The sequence below is a fragment of the Chiloscyllium punctatum genome, chromosome 30 (genome assembly GCF_047496795.1).
Source record: "Chiloscyllium punctatum isolate Juve2018m chromosome 30, sChiPun1.3, whole genome shotgun sequence".
Taxonomy (NCBI): domain Eukaryota; kingdom Metazoa; phylum Chordata; class Chondrichthyes; order Orectolobiformes; family Hemiscylliidae; genus Chiloscyllium; species Chiloscyllium punctatum.
The window spans coordinates 30639734-30665600 of record NC_092768.1 but is presented as its reverse complement, the minus strand read 5'-3'; the positions used below and the strand labels follow the sequence as shown (position 1 = coordinate 30665600).

The 25867-nt window shown below is 44.4% G+C and overlaps 1 pseudogene; it reads left to right on the top strand.

The window, feature by feature from the left end:
* The first annotated feature begins 295 nt into the window (after positions 1 to 295).
* Positions 296 to 25867, top strand: part of LOC140455543 (class I histocompatibility antigen, F10 alpha chain-like) — an 83726-nt pseudogene continuing 58154 nt past the window's right edge.

Sequence of the window (25867 nt, the reverse complement as noted above, 5' to 3'; positions counted from 1 at the left end):
TGAGAGGCTCCAGTCAACCCCGACCTAAGAGGCTTCCCCATGGAAGAGGGGCTCCCGAAATACAGAGAGCCCACACCCTGTGTCCTGTCAGTGGGAGAAAGGTCAGTTCACCTTGACTATGTTTCATCCTGTTCAGTATCTGATCCTCCTGGTAACTGGTGACAGAAATCTGTTCATCTCTTTATTGGGTATTTTACTGAGACACTGGGACCAATCATTGACTCTCTGCTTCTTCAGCTTGAAGTTCTGGAAATGCCCTGCAGCTCAGCATTGACATGGAGTGGCGGGGGAGAAGATGTTTTGTTCTTCCAGACTCTGTACACCAGTTGATCCCCTCCCCTCACCCCGAATATTTTACTCCCAGTCCCTGATTGGAATAGGGAGAGTGGATTCTCAGAATGTTGCTGATCCTTTTCACATCTCCCTGTGTTTTTCCAAGGTCTCCATTCTCTCTCTCTCTCTCTCTCTGTCTCTCTATGTCTGGGGTGAATGTGAATCTCTTGGTGAGAGTTTGAAATGGGGGATGTTTGATCAGCCGCCTGTTATACAGTCAGCCTGATCTTTTACACATTGAAGGCAGCACAGTCTGGGAGATTCTAATGGGATTTGTGTCCAGGTCACCTGACAGCAGGATGCAGAAACATGGAGCATAGAACAATACAATGCAGAACAGGCCCTTGGGCCCTCGATGTTACGCCGACCTGTGAACTAATCTAAGCCCATCATCCTACGCTATCCCTCATCATCCGTATGCTTATCAAAGGATTGTTTAAATGCCCCTAATGTGGCTGAGTTAACTACGTTGGCAGGCAGGACATTCCACGCCCTCACCACTCTCTGATTAAAGAACCTGCCTCTGACATCTGTCTTAAATCTATCACCTGTCAATCTACAGCTATGCCCCCTTGTAGAAGCAGATGTCATCATCCGAGGGAAAAGACTCTCACTGTCCAGCCTATCTAATCATCTGATCATCTTGTATGTCTCTATCAAATCCCCTCTTAGCTTCTTCTCCAATGAGATAGACCCAAGTCCCTCAGCCGTTCCTCATAAGAACTTCCCTCCAGACTAGGCAACATCCTGGTAAATCTCTTCTGCACCTTTTCCAGTGTTTCCAGATCCTTCCTGTAATGGGGCGACCAGAACTGCACTTAATACTCCAAGTGAGGCCGCATTAGCATTTTGTATAGTTGCAGCATGATATTGTGGCTCCGGAATTCAGTTCCTCAACCAATAAAACCGAATATACTGTATGCCTTCTTAACAGCACTATCAATCTGGGTGGCAACTTTCAGGGATCTATGTACATGGACACCAAGGCCCTTCTGCACATCCACACGACCAAGAAGCTTACCATTGACTCAGTATTCTGCCTTCCTGTTATTCTTCCCAAAGTGAATCACCTCACATTTATCTGCATTGAACTCCACTTGCCAACTCTCAGCCCAATTCTGCAGTTTATCCAAGTCTCCCTGCAACCTGTAACATTCTTCCACACTCTCCACCACTCCACCAACTTTCGTATTATTTGCAAACTTACTAACACATCCAATTTTACCTGCATTCAAGTCGTTTATAAAAATGACAAACAACAATGGTCCCAAAACAGATCCTTGTGGCACACCACTAGTAACTGGACTCCAGGCTGAATATTTTTCATCAACCACCACTCGTTGCCTTCTTACAGAAAGCCAGATTTAAATCCAAACTGCTAAATCACCTTCGATCCCATGCATCCGCATTTTCTCCAATAGCCTACCATGTGGAACCTTATCAAAGGCTTTACTGAAGTCCATGCACACCATGTCAACTGCCCTACCCCTATCCACATGCTTGGTTGCCTTCTCAAAAACTCAATGAGATTTGTGAGACATGACCTGCCCTTGCCGAATCCATGTTGACTATTTCCAATGAAATTGTTGCTTGTTAGATGATTATCAATCATCTCTCTTATAATCCTTTCCAAAACATTTACTACAACAGATGTAAGGCTCACTGGTCTATACTTACCTGGGTTATCTCTACTGCCCTTCTTGACCAAGGGCAAAACATTTGCAATCCTCCAGTCCTCTGGTACTAAACCTGGAGACAATGACGACTCAAAGATCAAAGCCAAAGGACCCAACCCCTCCTTCTTAGCTTCCCAGAGAATCCTCAGATAAATCCCATCCGGCCCCGGGGACTTACCTACTTTCACACCTTCTAGAATTGATAAAACCTCCTCATAACTAACCCCAATTCTAATAGTCCATATCTCAATCTTCTTCTCGACAATATTCTCCTTTTCCTGGGTGAAAACAGATGAGAAATATTCATTTAGCACCTCCTCTTCTCCAAAGGGTCCACACACAACTTGCTACTTCAGTCTTTGACAGGGCTTATTCCTATTCTCATCATCCTTTTATTCCTCGCATATCTATAGAAAGCTTTAAGGTTCTCTTTTATGCTACCTGCTAAAGACTGCTCATGTCCCCTCCTTGCTCTTCTTAACTCTATCTTTAAATCCTTTCGAGCTACTCTGTAACTCTCCATCACCTCATCTGAACCATGTCGCCTCAATGTCAAATAAGCCTCCCCCTTCGGTTAACAAGAGACACAAATTCTTCAGTAAACCACAGTTTCCTTGTCTTATCACTTCCTCCTTGCCTGACAGGGATGTACCTATCAAAGACTCGCAATATCTGTTCCTTAAACCAGCTCCACATTTAGATTGTACAAGACATTGGTTTGGCTGTATTTAGAATACTGTGTACAGTCTGGTCGCAACATTACTAAAGGGATGTAGATGCTTTGGAGAGGGTGCAGAGAAGGTTTACGAGGATGTTGCCTGACATAGAAGAGCTATGAAGAGAGGTTGAGTAGGTTAGGATTGTTTTCATTAGAAAAAAGAAGATTGAGGGGGAACCTGATTGAGGTTTACGAAATTATGAAGGGTATAGACAGGGTAGGTAGAGATAAGTTTTTTTTCCAGGGGGAAGGATTCAATAACGAGGGATCATGCTTTCAAGGTGAGAGGTGAAAAGTTTAAGGGGGATACATGCAGCAAGTACTTTTCACAGAGGGTGGTAGGTGCCTGGAACATGTTGCCAGCAGAGGTAGTAGAGGCAGGCATGGTAGATTCATTTAAGATGCATCTGGACAGATACATGAGGAGGTGGGGAGCAGAGGGATACAGATGCTTAGGAATTGGGCAACTGGTTTAGACTGTAGATTTGGATCAGCTCAGGCTTGGAGGGCCAGCTTCCTGGGCTGCAAATTTTCTTTGCTCTTTGTTCTTTGTCCCCTGCATTTTGCTATCCCATTCTGTGTATCCTACGTCTTGCCTAATCGCATTATAATTGCCCTCCCCCATCTATAACTCTTGCCCTGTGGCATGTACCTATTCCTTTCCATCACTAAACTAAACGTAACTGAATTATGGTCACGCTATCCAAAGTGCTCACCTACTACGAAATCAAACAGCTGGCCTAGTTCATTACCAAGTACCAGATCGAGTGTGGCCTCCCCTCTTGTTAGCCCCTGTGACATACTGTGTCAGGAAACCCTCCTGCACACAAAAACTGATCCATCCGAGGTATTAGTGTTATAGCATTTCCAGTCAATGCTGGGGAAGTTAAGGTCCCTCATAATGACCATCCTGGTTCTTTCACTCCTGCCCAGAATCGATTTGCCAATCCACTCCTCCACATCCCTGGAACTCTGTGGAGGCCTTTAAAAAAACCCCAGCAGTGTGATCTCCCCTCTCCTGTTTCTAACCTCAGCCCATACCACCTCAGTAGACGGGTCCTCATCAAAAGTTCTTTCAGCCATAGTTATACTGTCCTTGACTAACAAAGCCACACCTCTCTCTCTCTTTTACCATCTTCCATGATCTTAATGAAGGATCTAAACCCTGGAACCTGCAATATCCATTCCTGACCGTGCTCTATCCATGTCTCAGAAATAGCCACAACATCATAGTCCCAGGCATCTATCCATGCTGCCAACTTACCTGCCTTATACCAGATACTCCTGGCATTGAAGTAGACAGACTTCAAACCAGCTTCCTGTCTGTCAGCACACTCCTGCGACCATGAAATCCTGTCCATGTCCTCCCTACTCTTATCCTCCTGTACACTGGAACTATAACAAAGGTTTCCATTCCCCTGCTGAGCGAGTTTAAACCCATCTGAATAGCACCAGCAAATTTCCCACCCAAGATATTAGTACCCCTCTGGTTCAAATGAAGACCGTCCTGTTTGTACAAGTCCCACCTTCCCCAGAATGAGCCCGAATTAGCCATATACCTGAAACCCTCCATCCTGCACCATCCCTTCAGCCACATGTTCAGCTGATATCTCTCTCTGTTCTTTGCCTCACTATCATGTGGCACGGGTAACAATCTAAAGATAACAATTCTGTTTGTTCTTGTTCTCAGCTTCCACTCTAAAACCCCAAGATCAGTGAAGCTCCGAGCAAATGGGAAATGGTTCCAATGGACAATTTCCATTTTCACATCGATTGGGAAAAGCCAAACAGCTTCATCATTCCTGGTCTAAAGTCTTGAAAAATGTGTTGCTGGAAAAGCGCAGCAGGTCAGGCAGCATCCAAGGAGCAGGAGAATCGATGTTTCGGGCATAAGCCCTTGAAACGTCGATTCTCCTGCTCCTTTGATGCTGCCTGACCTGCTGCGCTTTTCCAGCAACACATTTTTCAGCTCTGATCCCCAGCATCTGCAGTCCTCACTTTCTCCTGGTCTAAAGTCTTGTAAACACTGCAGGGAGGAGAAGGAGACTCCATGTTTAACCCAGCCCAGGCTCAGCTGTGATGCACTCATGGTTGAATAGGCTGGATTATCTCAGACACCAACATCCTCCTGGCCGTGTATAAAGGGTTGATTAAAAAGCTCAGTGAAGGACAGTGGGGATCCTGCTCTGGATTGTCCATTCCCCTGTTTAACAGAGAGACTGTTCACACAGTGACTGTTCCCCATGGTCTCACACTTCATCCTCCCAAATATTCCAGTTTCTCTTCATTTCAATCTGGATTTACTCACTCCACAGACCTATCCTCAGGTTATCCTGAATTCCTCACTCCAGATGCACCCAGTTCAGGAGCACCCCTTCAATATTTTTCTTCAATTTGTGCCAAGTTACTGTTCTAGGTTAGTGATAAACCAGATGTGTCCCATGTAACTGTTCCAGATTCGTGATTTCTGTTTAACATTCTAATCCCTGGATTGTCTTGCAACCTTTCCCCTGTGTCCACATTGACTCTGAGTGTCTGTGTGACTCTGACTCTGTGTTTACTCCCTGTTCTGAGAGGCTGCAGCATCTAATTCTGACCCAGTTCAACCTGATCCTGTTTATAATATCAGACAGGATTCTGGGAGAATGGTAAAGTGGTGGATTATTGGAGGTTGTCAGAGCGTGGATGGGGCCTCACAATGATCAACTGGTGGTGTGTACAAATGTTTCTTAAACTGTCCCTTACACTTGTCTTACAAACATAACATGTCTAAAGTTCGTCTCGTGCGTTGGTGACGACCCTGAGTTTTGCGATATCATCATGGTCTTTGGAGCCCAGGTACATTAATAGGATGCTTATGCTGGTGTTCAGTAATTGGTGTTTTCATCAGAGACTCATGTACACACTAGGATTTATGCAACTGTTTCTGGAATTCAAGACTATCCTGAGGTTACAACCATAGCAATGGTGAACAGAATTGTAATAATTTCTCGTGACAGTAAAACCTGTCAGAGCATCCTTGCGCTTTAATTCATGGCAGAATCTTTCAGTGTGAATTTCTGGGATTATCTCACAGACCGAGTGAACAGACATTCAAACATGGTAAAGGAAACTCTGAGTGCATGAACGAAGTGGACAAACCAGACATCTGGTAAGATGTGGCTTGTTGAATTTCCCTGTTGGTTGTCCCCTTTCATCCTTTCATCATAAAACCTCATTCATTTCCCAACGTTGATCTTTGGGCTGTAGCACAGGGAGAGACATAATATGCCTGGATGCTACTGCTATTTCTGTGAGCCTATTCAGCCACCAAGGAGAAAGTGAGGACTGCAGATGCTGGAGATCAGAGCTGAAAATGTGTTGCTGGAAAAGCGCAGCAGGTCAGGCAGCATCTAAGGAACAGGAGAATGGACGTTTCGGGCATATTCCTAAAGAAGGGCTTATGCCTGAAACGTCGATTCTCCTGTTCCTTGGATGCTGCCTGACCTGCTGCGCTTTTCCAGCAACACATTTTCAGCTATTCAACCACCACTCTACCACTAACATTCACCCCACCTCTTTGTAACTTTTGTTTGTCCAAAATAGGAAACTGGAGTCACAGTGGGGTCAAAGTAGGTTTTCTGTAGGTTTAATGAAAAGTCTTAGATTTTGTACTCCATTTCTCTATTTACAAAGCCCATTGAAATCTCAGATTTCAGTGTGACCCACCTCACAAGTACTCTGCAAGTTATGATACTGCAAAGTTCTCTGGATCCTGGAAAGATACCAGTGAATTGGAAACATGCTAAAAGGAGAAAGGCAAAAAGTGGGAAACTATAGACCAGCTATTTGACTTTTCTAGTGGGGAAGTAGCTGAAGCTAATCATAAAGGAGGAGATAACTGAACATTTAGAAAATCAAAGCTCAATTCACTCGTGTCAGCATGGTTGCATGAAGGGCAAGTCATGCTTGATAAATTTGCTGGAGTTCTTTGAGGATGTAATCAGCAAGGTGGATAGTGGGGATCCAATGGATGTGATATATCTAGCATTTGACAAGGTGCCACATAAAAGGCTGATCCAGATGATTAGATACCAGGAAGTTAAGGGCAGAGTATTAGCTTGCATAGAGGATTGGCTAACTGGCAGAAAGCAGAGGGTTGGGATAAATGGGTCCTTGTCTGGATGATAACCTGTAACTAGTGGGGTACTGCATGGTTCTCCATCCTTAACTGTTCACATTCTGTTTAAACATTCTGCAAGAAGGAACAGAATGTAACATAGTGGAATTTGCAGATGATACTAAAATAGGTGGGAAAGCAGGCAGTGAGGAGGAGATAAGCAGTTTATAGATGGATATTGATAGGCTGGGGAAATGGGCCAGACTCTGACAGGTGGAGTAGATAATGTGGATAAGTGAGAGGTTGTCCATGTTGGTTGGAAAAATAAAAGGGAAAACTATTATTGACATATGAAAAAGTGTGTTAATGCAAAGGGATCTGGGTGTTTTTTGTGAATGAATTGCAGAAAGTGAATATGCAGGCAAATTGAATGCTGGAATTTATTGCAGAAGAATGAGATTATAATAGCAAAGAAGTGTTGTTAGAATTACGTCCAGTTTTGGTCTCTTACTTAAGGGGAGGATATGGTGACACTGCAAGCAGTTCAGAGGAAGTTCACTAGGCTGATTCCAGGGATAAAAGAGCTTCTCTGAACCCTTCCAAGTTTCACAATGCCTTTCTGTAGCAGTATTCCAGAAGTGGCCTAACCAATGTCCTCGACAGCCACAACATGACATCTCACCTCCAGTTATCAATGCACTGACCAGTAAAGGCAAATGCCCTTCTTCAATACCCTGTCCACTTACAACTTTGAACCTCCACCCCAAGGGCTCTTTATTCAGCAAGACTCCTTAGGATTCTACCACTAACTGTATAAGATCTGACCTGATTTCCTCTACCAAAATACGGCTCCTTACATGAATCTGAATTAACTCAATCTATCAATCCGTGGTCCATTGGCCCATCTGAATAAGGTCCCTTTGTACTCTGAGATAACCTTCTTCGCTGTCCACTACACCAACAATTTAGTTTAATCTGCAAACTAATGAACCATATCTCCTATATTCACATCCAAATAATTTATAAAAGTCACAGAAAGCTGTGGATCCAAAAAATTAGCAACATAAAGAAATTTATCTTACCCTCCATTCCGCCAAGCTCAGGGGAAGAGATATTTAAGCCCCATGGGGAGAGTGTTCTTATAAATACCACACAGAGTCCTATCGTGGGTCAGAGCTTGTGGGATGCTGACACAGTGGTCACAGACAGACATTGACTACATTCCCCAGAATGCAGCATATGATTGAAACAAATTACAACATCCACCGGGGTTGTCGTTCCAGGACAGTGGGAATGTGAGCGCTGGAATTCTGACCCAGATCGGAGAGCCCGTTGCTTATCTGCTCCAGGCTGAGGTGTGAGACAGCAGCTGGAGAAAGGGGCAGTGCTGGCTGAGTCTGGGACTCCATGACAGCACAGGCCCCCAGGAGTATAGCACTGTGTGTAATGCCCCCATACCCTGGGCCCGATACCACACCATGTTCCCTTTTGATCAGACTGATTCTGAGTTTCAGTTAGCAATTAATTACTGATCATTGAATGCTGTTGTCATTGACAGGAATTCACAATTTTCAACGGATAGGTACTGTACTGCTGAGGTCAGTGATGACAGCAGCATTAAGAGATTGATGAGGTTTGGATTTGATGGAAAGGATTTAATTCGTCTCGAACCAAACAGAATGAGATGGATTGCATTCAGTCCCATTGCAGTGAAAATGAAAGATAAATGGGATTCAGGTGATACCTGGAACAATTCCTGGAAAATATGTCTGGAAGAGGTAGGAGTTGAGCAACTAAATAGATATCTGGAAGTGGAAAGGAATATTTCAGAAGGAAATGTATGTATTTCAGTTTTGATCCCATTTTCTGATCAAACTTCTCTGATCTAACCTCACTGATCTATGAAACCGTTCTCCCATTCCATTCAGTGTCTGTCTGTTGTTTGTGTTTTCACCCTTTCCCATCACAGTTCAGCCTGAAGTGTTCATCTCCAGGAGGGAGCCCAATGGTCAGGACAAGCCGCTCACTCTCTCCTGCCTGGTCACTGGGTTTGATCCCGCAGACATCGAGGTGACCTGGCTAAGGAATCGAGAGGCCATGTCTGAGACCCAGTCCTCGGGGGTTCGACCAAACCACGATGGGACCCATCAGATCCAGAAAGAGATTGAGATCAATGCTGGGGATGAGGATCAATACTCCTGTCAAATTGAACACAGCAGCCTGGCAGAGGCCCAGCTCTATCAGTGGGGTAAGAGACTGGAGTGTGTGTGTGTGTGTGTGTGTGTATACATGTATGTTTGTGAACATGTGTTTATTTGTATGCGTGGGAGTATTTTCTGATTTAATTCCAAAATGAAGATGCGTCTCTCTTCTCTCGGATTCCAGCTCCAGATCTTTCACTCCCCTATCAGTGGGACCTTCAGAAACCTTACTGGAGAGTGAAATTGGGGGAAAGTCAAACCAGTCTTTCAACCAGTCCCATCAATTCCCAATGGGTCGGATCAGTTAAAATTGTCACAAGCAACACAGAACTGGGAATCGAACCCTGACAGAGATAATCCTGATATTATTCCAATATGTCTCAGAAATCACAAAAACAGTTTGAGACAGTTCCACCTTGTTATTATGGTTAGAATAGTCTCTACAATGGCTGAAATATTCACAATAACAATCTGAAAAAGGCCCTGAAGAGGTAAGAATCACAGGGAGGGGACTGTGGAACTGAGGGGACAGAGTGAGTGTAGGGGAATCTCCAGTACTGGGAATACAGGGCACTGTGGGGAATGGAACCAATCAAATTCCCACACACAGATACACTCGTATAAACACGTCTTGATTTTTTTGTGTGATCAGCCCAGACTGGGTCTAACATTGATGATTAAATCCCCTGCACACAACCACATCCTCACTGACTGAACATTGATGCAATGGGAGAGATCTCCAAAATCTCCATAAAGTGTAAGGATGGAGGGGAGTGTGGGAATGAGGATTTATTATACAATTTCCATTCCCTCACATCTTGATTAGATTACTTACAGTGTGGAAACAGGCCCTTCGGCCCAACAAGTCGACACCGACCCTCCGAAGAGCAACCCACCCAGACCCTTTCCCCTACACCTAAAACTACAGGAAATTTAGTATGGCCAATTCACCTAACCTGCAATGAGGAAACTGGAGTACCTGGAGGAAACCCACGCAGACACAGGGAGAATATGCAAATTTCACACAGACAGTTGCCTGAGGCGGGAGTGGAACCCAGGTCTCTGGCACTGTGAGGCAGCAGTGCTAACCACCGTGCCACCCACAGTGGATCATTCCCCATCCTAATGAGCACTTATTTTGTTTCTGCAGACTCCCCAAGTGGGACATACACAACAGCTCCCAGTAAGTGACTGACGGGACAGAGTGTTGGGAATGATGGGAGAGAGGTTGGAAGGTGTAGAGTCTCATTCTTCTGGGAGTAATTCCATGACATTCAGGTGAGGCCTTCACCCTCCACTCCTTCCCTCTCCCCTCCTTCTGTGCTGTGTGGTGTGAGTGTTTCGTTAAGATTGAGGGTTGATTGGATCCTGGGCCAAGTGAGTGTAGCCAGTATCTCACACTCTCTGTTTTTATATTTTTATTATGCTTCTCACATTCCATTTTTATTTTCTCAGCTTTTGAAGTCTCTGTCTGAGCTCCTTCATGACAGTGAGTGACATTTTGGTTTTTCTCTGTGGGTCCAGTTGTAACTCTCAGTGTTTGCCCCATGGCTATAATTATGTTCAGATGGACAGAGGAAATCGGGGCAGGAGTAGGCCATTCGGCCCTTTAAATCAGCTCTAACTGTCAATGAAATCATGGGGGGGGGAGCCGATCTGATTACTGCACATTCCCATCTCCCCCCGATAACGTCACCCTCTTGTTTATCAAGAATCTATCAGCCTCTGCCTCAAAAATATTCAAAGATTCTGCTTCTGACATATTTTGAGGAGAGGATGTATCCCCTAATGGGAATATCTGCAACTAGGGCTCAAAGTTTGGAAATAAAGGGTCATCCATTTAAAACAGAGATGAGGAAACACATTTTCTCACAAATGGTTGAGCATCATCTTCAAATCTAAACCTGTCAAGACCCCTCAGGATCTCACACGTTTCAGTCAAGCCTCCCTTACTGTTCTGAACTCAAGCAGATACAAACCGAGTCAATCAATCCTTTCCTCATAAGACACCACACCTCAATCCAAGAAATGGTCTGGTAAACGTGTTCTGTACTGCTTCCAATTCACTTGTATCCTTCCTTCAGCAAGGAGAGCAAACCTGTAGACAGTCCTGCATTGGCCGTCAATACCCTGTATGGCTGAAGCAGAACCTCCCTACTTTTATGTTCCGTTCCCCTCACAATGAACAATCACATTCTCTGAGGTTTCCTTATGACCTGCTGTATCTGACAACCAACCCTGATGATCCATGTACCAGGGGACTCACAAACTCTCAATCTCAGAGCTCTGCACACTCTCACCATTTAGACAATATGCTTCTTTTTTATTCTTTCGGGTGAAATGTATTAAAAATGGTAACATTTTCCCTGTCAGATGAATTTCACTCCCCTTCTGAGTCTGTCTTGCACTTGGATGAAGCTTTGTTATTCTGTAGGTTTTCCCCAAAAGATACAAAGCAGGTCACAACAATCCCCCTGAAATACAGCATTCATCATTGCCCCCTGAAATACAGTAACGTTCACCACCTTAACTGTAATCTTCTTGACAATCAGAGTAACAGAGACACCGAGCTCTGTCTGAAGTCTCAGTATCACATCCTGACCAGCTCAAGAGGAACAGGCTGTGTCTGAAATGTTTCACCCTTTCTTTCCGATTTTTCAGGCCTGGGTTGAAGTGAGTACCTTGTGTCTGTCCATTCCTTACCCACGTGGGTTTCATAGGCTCACTGCAGGACATTCCTGGCACCGCATTGAGGCACAGCGCGTACATTGAGTGATTATGGACATCATCGTCCATCCTTCCATATCACAGTCGATGCACGGAATTACAGCTCATTGTTCAGACACAGTTCATTCAGGAATGGGATAGATTTTCCTGGGATTGTGCCTCCACAGAGTGAACGGTGGATCCTGGATCCACCAGTTTGGGATCCTGATTCTTCAAATGAGACTTTGTCCAGGAGTGTTTCCATCCAGTGTCAGCGATGTTATGGCTCTCAGTTGAAGGCATCTTCATGGATAGTTTCTCCTCATTCTTTCTCAACTATAACAACTTGTTCTCAAAGATAGGCATCTATCTTGCTCTGTATCTGAGTCACTTTTGAACATACTTTATAATCTTACTGTTCACCTTGAAATATTCCAGAAAAGAGCATCTTCAGGATTGGTTCCTCAGACACTGGAACCACATGAGCTGTGCATTGTCACCGTGATTCATGATCAGGATTTGGAGGTGCCGGTGTTGGACTGGGGTTTACAAAGTTACAAATCATACAACACCAGGTTATAGTTCAACAGATTTATTTGGAAACAATCAGAGCTCTGCTCCTTCATCAGGTGGTTGTGATCAGAGCATCGATAGCTGGCAGCTCAGCTTTTAGATGAACTTCAGTGTCAGGATCTTGTTTAACCACCTGATCTCCACTGGCAGTGTCAGGTAGCTCAGGGGAAGGTGATTCCAGTTCATAATGTGGCCTGAGTATTTGACCCACATTTCAGACAGACAGAGGGATCCAGTGGGTGGATAGGGAGAAGGGGGAATTGCAGCAAAAGGCAAATAGACATTGATGCAATGTTAGCAACAGTATATACACACACACACACAAACTGACAGGCACACCTAAACCAACAGGTACACAGATCGTGATACAATGATAAATCCACAGGTCTACAAATATTGTTTTTTTAAGGCAGGGCTAGATAGATTCCTGTTCATCAAAGGGGTCAAAGGTTATTGGGAGGAGATGACAATGTGTCACTTAAAACATGACTGGATCAGCCAGGATCTGATTAAATAGTGCAGCAGGCTCAAGGAATCAAATGGATTACTCCAGTTCCTAATTCTCATGTTTATACGCTTTACGATATCGGATCATGAACAGACCAACAATGAAGAGCTACAGATCTTCACAGTTAGTCTTTTGTTGTGGAATGATTAAAACACTTGTGAGCACAATATTCCAGTCTGGCACACCAAGGATTTCAGATGTCATTAATCGAGAGCTCTTCAAGAACATAGCACAGTAGCTCAGTGATGCCTCACAGCACCATGGAATTGGGTTCGATTCCAGTCCCGGGCGACTGTCTGTGTGGAGTTTACACATTCTCCCCGTGTCTGCATGGGCTTCTTCTGGGTACTCTGGTTTCGTCCCACAATCCAAAGATGTGCAGGTTAGGTGAATTGGCCCCAGTAAGTTGCCCATAGTGTCCAGGAATGTGTAGGTGAGGTGCATTAATTGGGGATAATGGGGAATGGGACTAGGTGGGCTACTCTTTGGATGGTTGTTGTGGACTTATTGGTAAAAACAATGACTGCAGATGCTGGAAACCAGATTCTGGATTGGTGGTGCTGGAAGAGCACAGCAGTTCAGGCAGCATCCGAGGAGCAGTAAAATCAACGTTTCGGGCAAAAACCCTTCATCAGGAATGCAGGCAGAGAGCCTGAAGGGTGGAGAGATAAGTGAGGGAGGGTGGGGGTGGGGAGAAAGTAGCATAGAGTACCATAGGAGAGGATGAAAGGAATAGGTTGGGGGGGAGGGTAGAGTGGATAGGTGGAAAAGACGATAGGCAGGTAGGACAAATCATGGGGACAGTGCTGAGCTGGAAGTTTGGAACTGGGGTGAGGTGGTGGAAGGGGAAATGAGGAAACTGTTGAAGTCCACATTGATGCCCTGTGGTTGAAGTGTTCCGAGGTGGAAGATGAGGCGTTCGTCCTCCAGGCGTCTGGTGGTGAGTGAGCGGCAGTAAAGGAGGCCCAGGACCTCCATGTCCTCGGCAGAGTGGGAGGGGGAGTTGAAATGTTGGGCCACGGGGCGGTGTGGTTGATTGGTGCGGGTGTCCTGGAGATGTTCCCTAAAGCTCTCTGCTAGGAGGTGTCCAGTCTCCCAATGTAGAGGAGACCGCATCAGGAGCAACGGATACAATAAATGATATTGGTGGATGTGCAGATAAAACTTTGATGGATGTGGAAGGCTCCTTTAGGGCCTTGGATAGAGGTGAGGGAGGAGGTGTGGGCACAGGTTTTACAGTTCCTACGGTGGCAGGGGAAAGTGCCAGGATTGGAGGGTGGGTTGTAGGGGGGCGTGGACCTGACCAGGTAGTCACGGAGGGAACGGTCTTTGCGGAAGGTGGAAAGGGGTGAGGAGGGAAATATATCCCTGGTGGTAGGGTCTGTTCGGAGGTGGCGGAAATGTTGGCGGATGATTTGGTTTATGCGCCAAAGGGACTGTTTCCATACTGCAGGGATTCGAAGATTAACACTGACCTGGCTTTGAGATGTGAGTGAAATCAGGAGAAATTCACCCCTCAGCCACACATAACCCCCAGGTTGGGGAGTGTAATAAGTACTGAAGGACACTTTACAATTACAAAATAGATCAGGACAGAAGGAAAAAGGATACAGAATTCAGATTGTATGGATATGCTGGAGAGTAAATGGTAAACATTGGGGTCACTCTTTTATGCTGTGTGACATGAAGGAGGGTGAGAGTCAGACCTAGTTATAGTCCTCTGATGGGCTGCTCATCCTGAGCAGTTTCCTGTGCTCCAGGGCTGTTCCCAGTGATATACAGTGAGAGAAATACCAACTGCTGCTCAAGGACCATCAATGTGGTAAAAGCTCTCTTCGATCTGCCTCAAACATGTTGGTCATCCAAAGCTGAGAGTTGTCAGAGACTGAGTGTTGCCAATCGGTACATTCCAAGGTTGGGAGCCATGTTCTAAGGGCCACACTAAAGCTTGGGGGAATCACTGCAAAGGCTTGAAAGGGAAAGGCCACAGGCTGAGACCCACCTGCCACAGTGCACCGAGGGGCTGCAGACTGCGTGTAATCCACCCCCTCCCCAGTTATATGATTCTCATGAACTGTGTACCTTATTTTAAAAATATACTTTATTCATAAAATAATTTGATGGTCTGTACAGTTGGTCATGCCATATATACGTAAACAATTGCATACAGAGATCAGAATTTATACACAGGTCTGTACATTTATCAATCATATGTCCATATCTTTAGCTGAGGCATCAGCGGAGCCCAAATGACTGCGTGGGCCCCCTGTTCTTCTTTAGGCAGGCCGATCTTACACAGTGGTCTTTCACCACCGCGCCTTGGCGGCAGCAGCGGTCCCAAGCTTCAGCGCGTCCCTCAACACGTAGTCTTGGACCTTGGAATGTGCCAGTCTGCAACACTCAGTCGGGGTCAACTCCTTCAGCTGGAAGATCAACAGGTTTCGGACCGCCCAGAGAGCATCCTTCACTGAGTTGATGATCCTCCAGGCACAGTTGATGTTCTTCTCGGTGTGAGTCCCAGGGAACAGGCCGTAGAGCACGGAATCCCGCATCACGCGCTGCTCGGGACGAACCTCGACAAGCACCACTGCATTCCTCTCCAGACTTCTTCTACATAGGCACATTCCAGAAGGAGGTTTGTGACAGTCTCGTCCCCGCCCGCAGCCGCTTCAAGGGCAGCGTGCGGTGCGGCTGAGAGTCCGGGAGTGCATAAAGGATCTCACAGGCAGAGCCCTTCTCACCACCAGCCAAGCCATGTCTTGGTGCTTGTTGGAAAGTTCTGGCGATGAGGCATTCTGCCAAATGGCTTTGACAGTCTGCTCAGGGAACCGCTCGACAGGATCCGCCCTCTCCTTTTCCCGAAGGGTCTCAAGGACACTACATGCTGACCACTTCCTGATGGACTGGTGGTCAAAGGTGTTTTTCTTCATAAACTTCTCCACGAAGGACAGGTGATACGGAACGGTCCAACTACTCGGAGTGTTCCGCGGCAGCGAGGCCAGGCCCATCCTTCGCAACACCGGGGACAGGTAGAACCTCAGTACGTAGTGACACTTGGTGTTTGCGTACCGGGGATCCACGCACAGCTTGATGCAGCCACACACAAAGCTGGCCATCAGGGAGAGGGTGGCATTGGGTGTATATTTTTCCCCCGTTGCCCAGATCTTTGTACAGTGAGTCCCTTTGGACCCGGTCCATCTTTGACCTCCATATAAATTGGAAGATGGCCCGGGTGACTGCAGCGGCACAGGTCCTGGGAATAGGCCAGACCTGTGCCACGTATAATAGCAATGAGAGTGCCTCACACCTGATGACCAGGTGTTTTCCCACGATGGAGAGCGACCGTAACTTCCATCTGCCCAGTTTCTGCCTCACTTTGCTGATACGGACCTCCTAAGACTTGGCGCATGCCCCAGCCCCCCCGAACCAAATACCCAGCACCTTCAGGTGGTCGGTCCTGACGGTGAAGGGGATCGAGGATTGGTCGGCCCAGTTCCCGAAGAGCATGGCCTCGTTCTTGCCTCGGTTTACCTTGGTCCCCGAGGCCCGTTCGAACTGGTCACAAATGCACATGAGTCTGCGCACGGACAGTGGATCCGAGCAGAAAACAGCAACGTCATCCATGTACAGGGAGGGCTTAACCTGCAGGCCCCCGCTGCCAGGAATAGTCACCCCTCTCAGGCTCGCATCCTTCCTGATGGATTCGGTAAATGGCTTTATGCAGCACACAAACAAGGCAGGAGAGAGAGGGCAGCCCTGCCTGACTCCAGATCTGACTGGGAAGCTATCTGATTCCCACCCATTGATTGAGACTGCACTGACAATGTTGGTGTAGAGCAGTCTGATCAAATTGCAGATTCCCTCCCCAACGCCCATTTTGGAGAGAACATCTCTCATATACCTGTGTGATATCCTGTCAAAGGCTTTCTCCTGGTCCAGGCTGATCAGGCAGGTGTCCAACCCTCTGTCCTGCACGTAGGCGATTGTATCCCTGAGGAGTGCGAGACTCTCAGCGATCTTCCTGCCCGGTACAGCATAGGTTTGGTCGGGGTGAATCACCGACCCCGGAGCAGACCTGACCCGTTTGATATTACCTTTGACAGAATTTTGTAATCTGTGTTTAACAGTGAGATTGGTCTCCAATTTTTGAGTTCCTCCCTCTCCCCTTCCGCTTGTAGATGAGGGTGATGATGCCTTTCCTCATGGATTCATGGAAGATGACAGCAGATGAGGCAGATGTGAGGAACAGGTTTCATCAATTTGATGAATCAAACGTTCCCCATGTGGAGGTGAAGGGTCACCAGCTTCTTGGTCATGACCAGTTTGTAAAGTTATAGAAACAGAAAGTGCTGGAGCATGTCGGGCAACATCTGAGGGAAGAGAAACAAAAGCCAATATTTTGAGTCCAGTCTGACTTCTTCAGCAGAAAGAGCTGGAACGCTGAGAAAATTAAAGTAAATGCTGGAGAGCTGTAACATACTTTTGCGTTGGCCAATGATGATGAGAGTTATGTGAAAGAAGAAAGCAGCTCATCAGGGATGCCGAAAGGAGAACTGGAATCCGAATTAAGGAGTCACAAACTGTACCTGCAGAATTATTCATGGTGATGGTTTTGTTTTTGTTCATCTAAGATTTTGTTTTTGTTAACAATGAGAGATCTTGGGGGCACAGATTTTGTTTTGTTAATTGACCGAGTTTATGAGATCCTAATTGAACATTACCTATCCCGACTGGATCTGAACCAAAGTGTTGATCTTTCTTTGGTTTCTCTTTTACATTTCCTTTTGAAAAGCGGCTGTTTCCTATTCTGTCATTCCCAACCCCTCTCGACCCACCTTTCGCTTCTTCTGTGGTGAATCCAATTATTTCTGCTCCATATCTTTTGATATTTAATGTCTCATGTCTCCTGTCCAATCACAGACCATTAGTTGTCTTTACTCATCCTTCTCCAGTTTAAGTGCTTAAAATCTCTAACATTTCTAATGTTTTCCCATTCTGTTGAAGTTATTGACTTGAAACATTGACCCTGTTTCCCTCGATCCCAGTGCTGACAGACCTGATGAGTATTTCCCTCCTTTGGTTTTGGTTTTGTTTTACACTTACAGCATTCAGTATATTTTTGAGCAGTCAGTTTGCGATTGACGTACTTTGTTACATATAGCAATGGGTGTACTTTGTAATGTTTAAATAGAACATGATTAAGGTCAATCTTTGGACCTTAATTTGGATCCATCCAGGTTGGTTTATGGAGTTATTGTAAACATAGAGACATGAGAACATATTTATTGATGATCACAAACCACTCCATTTTTGCAGGATTTCATATACTGTTTTGTCGTTGTGTTAATTATTTACTTGTTTACACAGTTCAGAGACCATTCTGATCATATTATTTCTTTGGTAAGTTCACCATGTGTCAGAGATCCCCATTGCCAATGGAATGTCCTGTCCTTTGAAGTCAGTCCTGTGGAATCAAGGATAACTTGCTTCTCTTTCTGCTGCAGTGGGTCTGAGATGGCTGATGACTGATCTGCAGACTCTTACGCACATGCTGTAGGTAGCAGTGCAGGAGGTAGGGCGTTGGGTTATTGGAGTGTGTGTGTGTGCTCTCACCGATGCCCCAGCTCACCCTCTGCACACACACGGTGAAGTTTCTCAGTTTCTTTGGTGCCTTCCCAATTGAGCCATCTCCAGTTTTGGTGGTCACAAGCCTGGACACTCTATAATCCACTGGGAGTATTTGGCCTCTTAAGGCATGCTTTGAGAACATTAACTCATATCTGTCCACTTTGCAGGAGTCTCCCGTCAAGAAACCCATCGACAGATCCAGCACAAACCCAACTCAGTGAAGACATTGCTGTGACATTGCATCAACTCCTTTGGTCAGTTTCCTCATTGTTATGTTGTAACAATTCTCCAGTAACTCACCCACAGACATGGAGAAAATCTACAGGATAGGCAGGAAACTCTGTAATCAAACACCAACTTCAACCTAACACCAAACCACCCCAACCTCAGGCAGAAAGTGTCCATTTCTAACTGACAGTTGTGAGTGAACTCACTCAGAAACAGAGCTCCAGGTCATTGTCAGTTCCTTATCCGAACCAGAGATTTGCTCCCACAACGAACATACTCAACTTCCCATTCAAAATCAATTGCTAAATCCCAGAAATTGTGAATTAATTTCCATCTCTGAAGTGCCATTCTGACAAAATAAAGGTATTTCAATTGCCTTGACTATTGTAAAATAGCAAAGTGAGACAGTCAATGGAGATTGAGAGCTCCATTAAGCCACAATGTTGGTGAAGAAGAGCAAACAATGTCTCTCCAGAGTCTCACCAATATTTATCCTGTTCCATCACAGCAACTCAGGTTCTTTGTTGTGGGGGTTGGTTTGGCCCAACACTCTGACCCCTCAGTCACTTACTGGGAACTATTGTGTGAGCCTCACTTGGGGAATCTGCAGAAACAAAATAAATGTCCATTAGGATGGGGAATAATCCATTCTCAGTGTGAGGGAATGGAGATTGTGTTAGAAATCCTCATTCCCACACTCCCCTCCATCCTTACACTTTATGGAGTTTCTGAAGATTGTTTCCATTCCATTGATATTCATTGGATGAGTGTGTGTTTGTGTGTGTGTGTGTGTGTGTGTGTGTGTGTCTGTGTGTGTGTGTCTGTGTGTGTCTCTCTGTGCATATTTTTGTTCGTGTGTGTGTGTCTGTGCGTGTGTGTGTGTGTGTGTGTTTGTGTCTGTGTGTGTGTGGGGGGGGGAGGGGGGGGATGTGGCGTCGGTTTAATGTTCATATTATACCTGGTTTGGGCTGATCACACAAAGACAGACCAGACATGCAACAAGATGTGTTTGTATATGTGCAACTTTGTGTGAGAATTCAATAAGTTCTGTTCAACACAGTGCCCTGTACTCCTCGGAACTCTTCAACTGTTTTTCAGAATTTCAGAAACATTTTTGAATCAGCTCAGATTGTCTTTGTTCTTGACTCCATTCTCAGTCTGTGATGATTTGGGCAGGCTCTGGACATGGTCTCGATGGATGCCCAGAAAGTTATTAATCAGATCGATACAAGAGTTTGTTCATGACAATGAGGGCATATGAAATTAGAGGGAATCTTTGGCATGGCTGAAAAGTGGGAGGGTAGGAAACAGAGAATGGGTTCAAGATAATGTCTTCCCTTTGGTAGGATTTGGTCGATCCCAAAGGAGCTGTCCTGGGGCCTTAGTTTTTAATGACTGGGATGAATGAACAGGGAGTATTCTATCCACGTTTACAGATGACACTTGGTTAGGAGGCAGAGTGAAAGGCCATTGACAGGTTAAATGAGAGAATTCCATCACAGTGTGACCTAGTGTGGGACAGTGAGAGATTGTCTAATTTAAAGCGAGGTAGGAGGGAGTATTTTCTCTGGTGGAGGAATCTTGAACAAGAATGAATTATCTTTAAATAAGAGTAAAATTAATTAGCTCTTAGTCCTGGACCCCAGGGAGGAGCTCCCTAGTTTTAAATGAGCAAATTTTATTGAAAATACAGATAAACTTTAATTTTCCTACCTCACATGTATAAGTGTAGAGTGGTTACTGCATCAGAGGAGGCCGTTTAGCCCATAGGGTAGAATGTTGTAGGAGACTGACATGGGCTGTGGAGAGACATTCAACAGAATTGAGTGATGAGTGGACCTTGACATCATGTCACTGCATCTTTGATACGTTTCACTAGCGGTGTGGTGAGATTCTCACAAAGCAGCTTGAGATGTCTATTTATGGGGATTATTGATTGTTAAACACCAGAACTCAACTCTTTAATATTCACCTCCCAACTTACCACAGCCACTAAACAAGCTTTTAGGCAAAAGTGAGGACTGCAGATGCTGGAGATCAGAGTTGAAAGTGTGGTGCTGGAAAAGCACAGCAGGTCAGGCAGCATCCAAGGAGCAGGAAAATCGACGTTTCGGGCAAAAGCCCTTCATCAGGAATCCATATCTCATCCCCACCCTGCTACGGTATCTATAAATCAGAGGCTGTCTGTAAATGTTTCATACCTTATATTTGCTGAGACATGATGCCAATGTTTTTCATTTCGCACTTATCAGAACAAATGTAAAAATGCCAAATTCCAAATGATGACAACAATAATTGACAAAGAGAAGAGGTGCTGATTGGTTGAAAAGTAAACCTAATTGGTCAAAGAATTGCTATGTAGAAAGGAATGGGTAACTAACACCCCAAAACATTTGGAAATTTAAAAAATAATATTTATGATCATCCTAATTTTGTTCTTGGTCTAGGTTTTGTTCACTACAGCAAGAGCAGACTAATCAGAGAATCACATTTAGCAGTAGATTTAAACATCTCAAAGACTAAGCCAGCCCAGTCCCTCTGTTACTGTGCAGTAACAATGTGAGTGGTATTCTACACAAACAGGATTTTCCTTAGGACATTCAAAAAGATGTTCTACCTCCCACACAACTGAGCAATGCTTTGTATAAATTTCCGTGAGAGTGTGATGCTAGATATGTGGCAATATATCCCACCGATAGGCTGATTGACTCAATCAGTATGTTCCTTGGTTCATAACAGCAGAATGCAGACCATAATTAACCAACCTAAGCCTGTAAAACCTGAAACAAAACATCTATTGTTCAATCTCTTCAACAATCAGACATTTGCTGAACAATCTTGAGTGTACTGGGAGTATCATTTGAAAAAAAAAACTTGAGGTAGTCAGATAAGTTCATAATGTGGTTGATTGACCCTTGATAGAAGACACATCCATATGTTGGGATCCCTTCTCTGCAACCAAAATTAATATGTTTAACCTCACTTTTTCTTAAAATAGCTGAGATATTGAGAAACCTATATATCCTCTCTTTTTATGGCAATGGCTCAGTGAATCAGTCATCTTGTCCCAAAAAATAAGCACAATTTTCTGGTTTAGAAGTATCTATATTCTTTTGATATTCTTGTGTGTGTCCTGATGAGAACAAATTGAAACTCTTTGAAGAAATGTGTCTGTTTTCAGTAATTTCCAAATTCAGAAGAGCCAAAAAAAAATTGTTAATATCTGACAACATAGGCTGGAACAGAAAGTGAATAAAATCTCTTATTCTGACCTTCAGCATATTATGCAATCCCTGAGCATTAAATATTGGTAGAATATTGATTGAATTGCCTTTAGCTGCGAAGGATCTAAGATCTGGAAATCCATTTCTAATAGTGTACATTTCTCAATCTCTCTTTCTTCTTTGCAATTTGATGACAACCAGGGAACACAGATTTAAGGTAATGGGAAAGAAAAATAACAAGGAGCTCTGACTATCCTCAGTGGCACAGAAAAGAGAGTAAGTTGGCAACTCTCCCCACTGCAGGAGTTGCACCAGCTCTGCCATTAAGCTGAGTGCTGAAACCTTTCATCTGATGGAATGGGTTTCAGACCTTTATGGAAAAGGGAGTTAGATAGGTTCAAGTACAGTATTGAGTTTGAAAATGGTGATGGTGGTAGGGTGGAGAGACAGGCAACAGCTCCATGGCAGCTCAGAGGCTGGAAAAAGACCCACCACCAGAAGGACATCAGGCCATGCAGCCATACTTGCAGAATCTCTACTGGATGTAAATGATAATCTGACCCACTACATCATTGCTATCAGCTCATCAAGGCAGAACAGTGGCAGTGGCACACAACATGAGGAGCCATTCCTGGTCAACAAACCATTATACTCAGGATCCAAGGAGGAGGTCACCTGATCACCAGGTAGACTTCAGCAGGCTCATCCAGCTGGAGAAGTCGGAAAATCTGGATGCTCTCCTTAATAAGAGATTGTCAGCTTGAACAACACATTGACAGATCCTGTCAGTAACACTGGAGTAGCCAGGATCATGAGAGATGGGAGCAATAGTAGGTCATTAGCCCCTGGAGTCTGCCTTCACTCTTCAATAAGATCATGGTGAGTCTGATTGTGACCTGAACTCTGCTCTGCTGCTTGTTCCCCATCATGCTTAAATCCCCAAGGTACATACCTTATCTTTTTATTCTTGTACTTTTTAAAATTGTGGACTTAAATAGCAGGATGTTATTTCAAACGCCAGTGATTTACAAAGATGCTGTATGGTTTGAAAAGTAAGCAACCTCACAGACATGGCAAACATCGTGTAAACAGCCGTTTGAACAAGTGGTAAGTGAAGTTTAGATTGTAGACAAATTGAATCTGAGGGTATGCACAGATATAGTTCTTGTTTACAACAAGATGCTGACTGGTCTATGCACTAGTGACCAGTTGTCGATAACAGATCATATGACCTTTTGTCTGCCCATAACTGTGATTGGTTCTCAGGGAACAGTGCAGTTTCAAACTGGGAATAAGTTACAGAAAGAGAGAGAGATGTGTTCAGTTCTCCCAACTTCAGCAGCTGTCTGTCTGTTATGTGTGATTAAAACTCATTGCAAACCTGAAGAGTACAAGGCAACATTTCCTTCAGCTGTTGTTGTACTTTCAATTGATAAGGTAGAGACCTTTTATCTGTGAACCAGGCATTGTGTGTCCCTTGCAACTTATTAGATGCATCCAGAGAAAGATGATTGAAAAATAAGTTCTGACCAGCATAAGAATGATCAAGATCATCACAGTAACCCATGGAGAGGAACTGTCCTCCCAGTTTTTCTCTGCCAACAACCTAATTTCTCCTTCCCTTTTTTTTGTGCGCGTGTGTACTAGTAGGAGCAATCCTTACACAGCACAGAAAGCTGATCTGTGTTTTCTACCAACCTGGGTTTGAAAATCTGAAAAATTGGGGAATTTTGCACACTGTTTAAAACCTTAAACTTTTCATGCAACTCCACAAAAAGCAAGGCTTTATTTTCAGCACATTATCATGATGGTACATGACAGTTGTCAATCAATATTTTAACCAAGACTTGAATATGTTTAATAACCCAACTCCCATCACACTGGGTTAAGAATTTCAAATAGTAATGATCTTCAGAGGGTTGGAATTCCTTCTCATCTTAATCAGGAATGGAAGATTCCTTATTATTGAATCATTTGCCCTGGGTCTAGATTCTCATGCAAGGTTAAACACCCTCTCAACATTCAGCCTGACAAGTCCCTCAGGAATTTGTACATGCCAGTAGAATCCCCTCTCCTTCTTCAGAGAAGACTTACTCAGGTAATTCCTGGGATGAACCAGGTGACTGATGAGAAAGCATGAAGCAAGTGGAGTTGGAGCTATAGTTAGTTGAGTTCTGAAGAATGAGAGGGATCTTACTTGTCCTTCTAGACGGAAGTGGTCATGGGTTTGAAAGGTACTGTCTTTGGTCAGCATGGACAAGTTGGACTGAAGATCTCACCAATGCCCAACGCAGTTGCAGCAAGGCACCTCTGCTTTGATACTTTATCTGCCTTGCAATGAAAAAGTCCATCTGTCTTAATTACCATGGTGCCCCTACATCAGAAACATGGGAACACCAGCAAATTCCCGTCCAAGCTGTTCACTGTCCTGTGATGCTGTTCCTTCAGTGTTCTGGATCAAAATCCTGGAATTCCCTTCCAAAATCCTGGAATTTCCTCCCAAAAGGCTTAAGGTACAGCACACGGACTGGAGCAGTTCAAGACCTTCTCAAGGGAAAGTCAGAATGGGCAATAAATGTCTGCCTCGCTAGTAATGCTTAAGTCCCATGAGCGAATAAAAGAAAGCATTTAGACTGCAAGCACATCCATCCTATAGAGTGATGAACAGAACTGCACAGAGTATTCAGTTGTGGACTAACCAGTATTATAGACCAGGCCAGACCCCCTCAAAGCATTTCAAGAAAGCAGCCCAGATCCTAACTTTTCTAGTTATTTGACGCAAGTGTAGAGTGGATATTCCAGGAGTGATGCAGCTGGCCAATCACACTGTTTTAAACAAAATAAAAGTTATTTGTACATGAACAAAAGAAACCAGAATACAGAATAACATAATTTATCTGAAAACCCAATCGACTCCACTACAACTTAATGATGCTGTTCCAAATACTTGCCAAATCCCCACAAACACCCCCTTGGCAAAAAAGGTAGAATCAAACACAGGTTCTTACAGGGGAGATATCAGAAAGGGAGAGAGAGGATCAGTATGGAGCTGTTTCTTTGGGTCGGGCAGCTTCTCTGGGTTCCCAAATAAAGCTTGACCAGCAGCTGCAAACATAACAGCTTGTTAAAACCAAACAAAATACAACCCAGTATTGGGAGCAATGGCCACTCTCCTTTCATTAGACATGTGTTTTAAAAGAAAGACTTAAAACATTCCCAAGTAGATAAACCCAGACATATCAGAACCTCTGACTTTATGACCCCTCTGGAAAAAAAACAGTTAAAGGCTAGTATACTATATGCTTTCTCAATTACCAAATTGGGTGCATGGTCTGTCTTTACAGCTCAGATTCTATTTTGAAACAATCAATAATTAACACCGATACAGGACACTCTTTGGAACGGGAATCAGATCAGTCACAAACACAATGATTTCCAGTAAATATTGTGATTTCAATTTGTGACATGATCAGTTTCATTCCACAAACTGGTCAATAAACAAACCTATGATAAAGGGATTGGATTTTGATCAGTCTGACAGTTCCAGGGGTTTGAATTAGGAACCTGGAAGCAAACAAAACAGCAGCTGCTCCTGTCAGTATTATTGGTCTTAAAAAGGAAACAGAATCTCCAGCTGAAAGAACAAAAACCGAAAGAAACGTGGATGCAGGAAATCAGAAACAAAAACCAGAGATTGCTGGTAAAGGTCAGCAAGTCTGGCAGCATCTGGGAGGGTCATCAGAGCTAATGTTTCAGGACCAGGGACCCTTCCTCTGAACTAATGGTAGTGAGGAAAGTATTGGTTTTTATGCAGAAGATGGGGTGGGGGAGAAGGCAAAGATTAAAAACAGGTGGAGATAGAGCCTAAAGAGAGAAACAGTTGGACAGCCAAAGGACTGTATAGCAGTCAGCTTAGGAAACTGAATATCTATAAAGAAGGACTGTTAGTGGTTAAAAATAGGTTGTGTGTAAT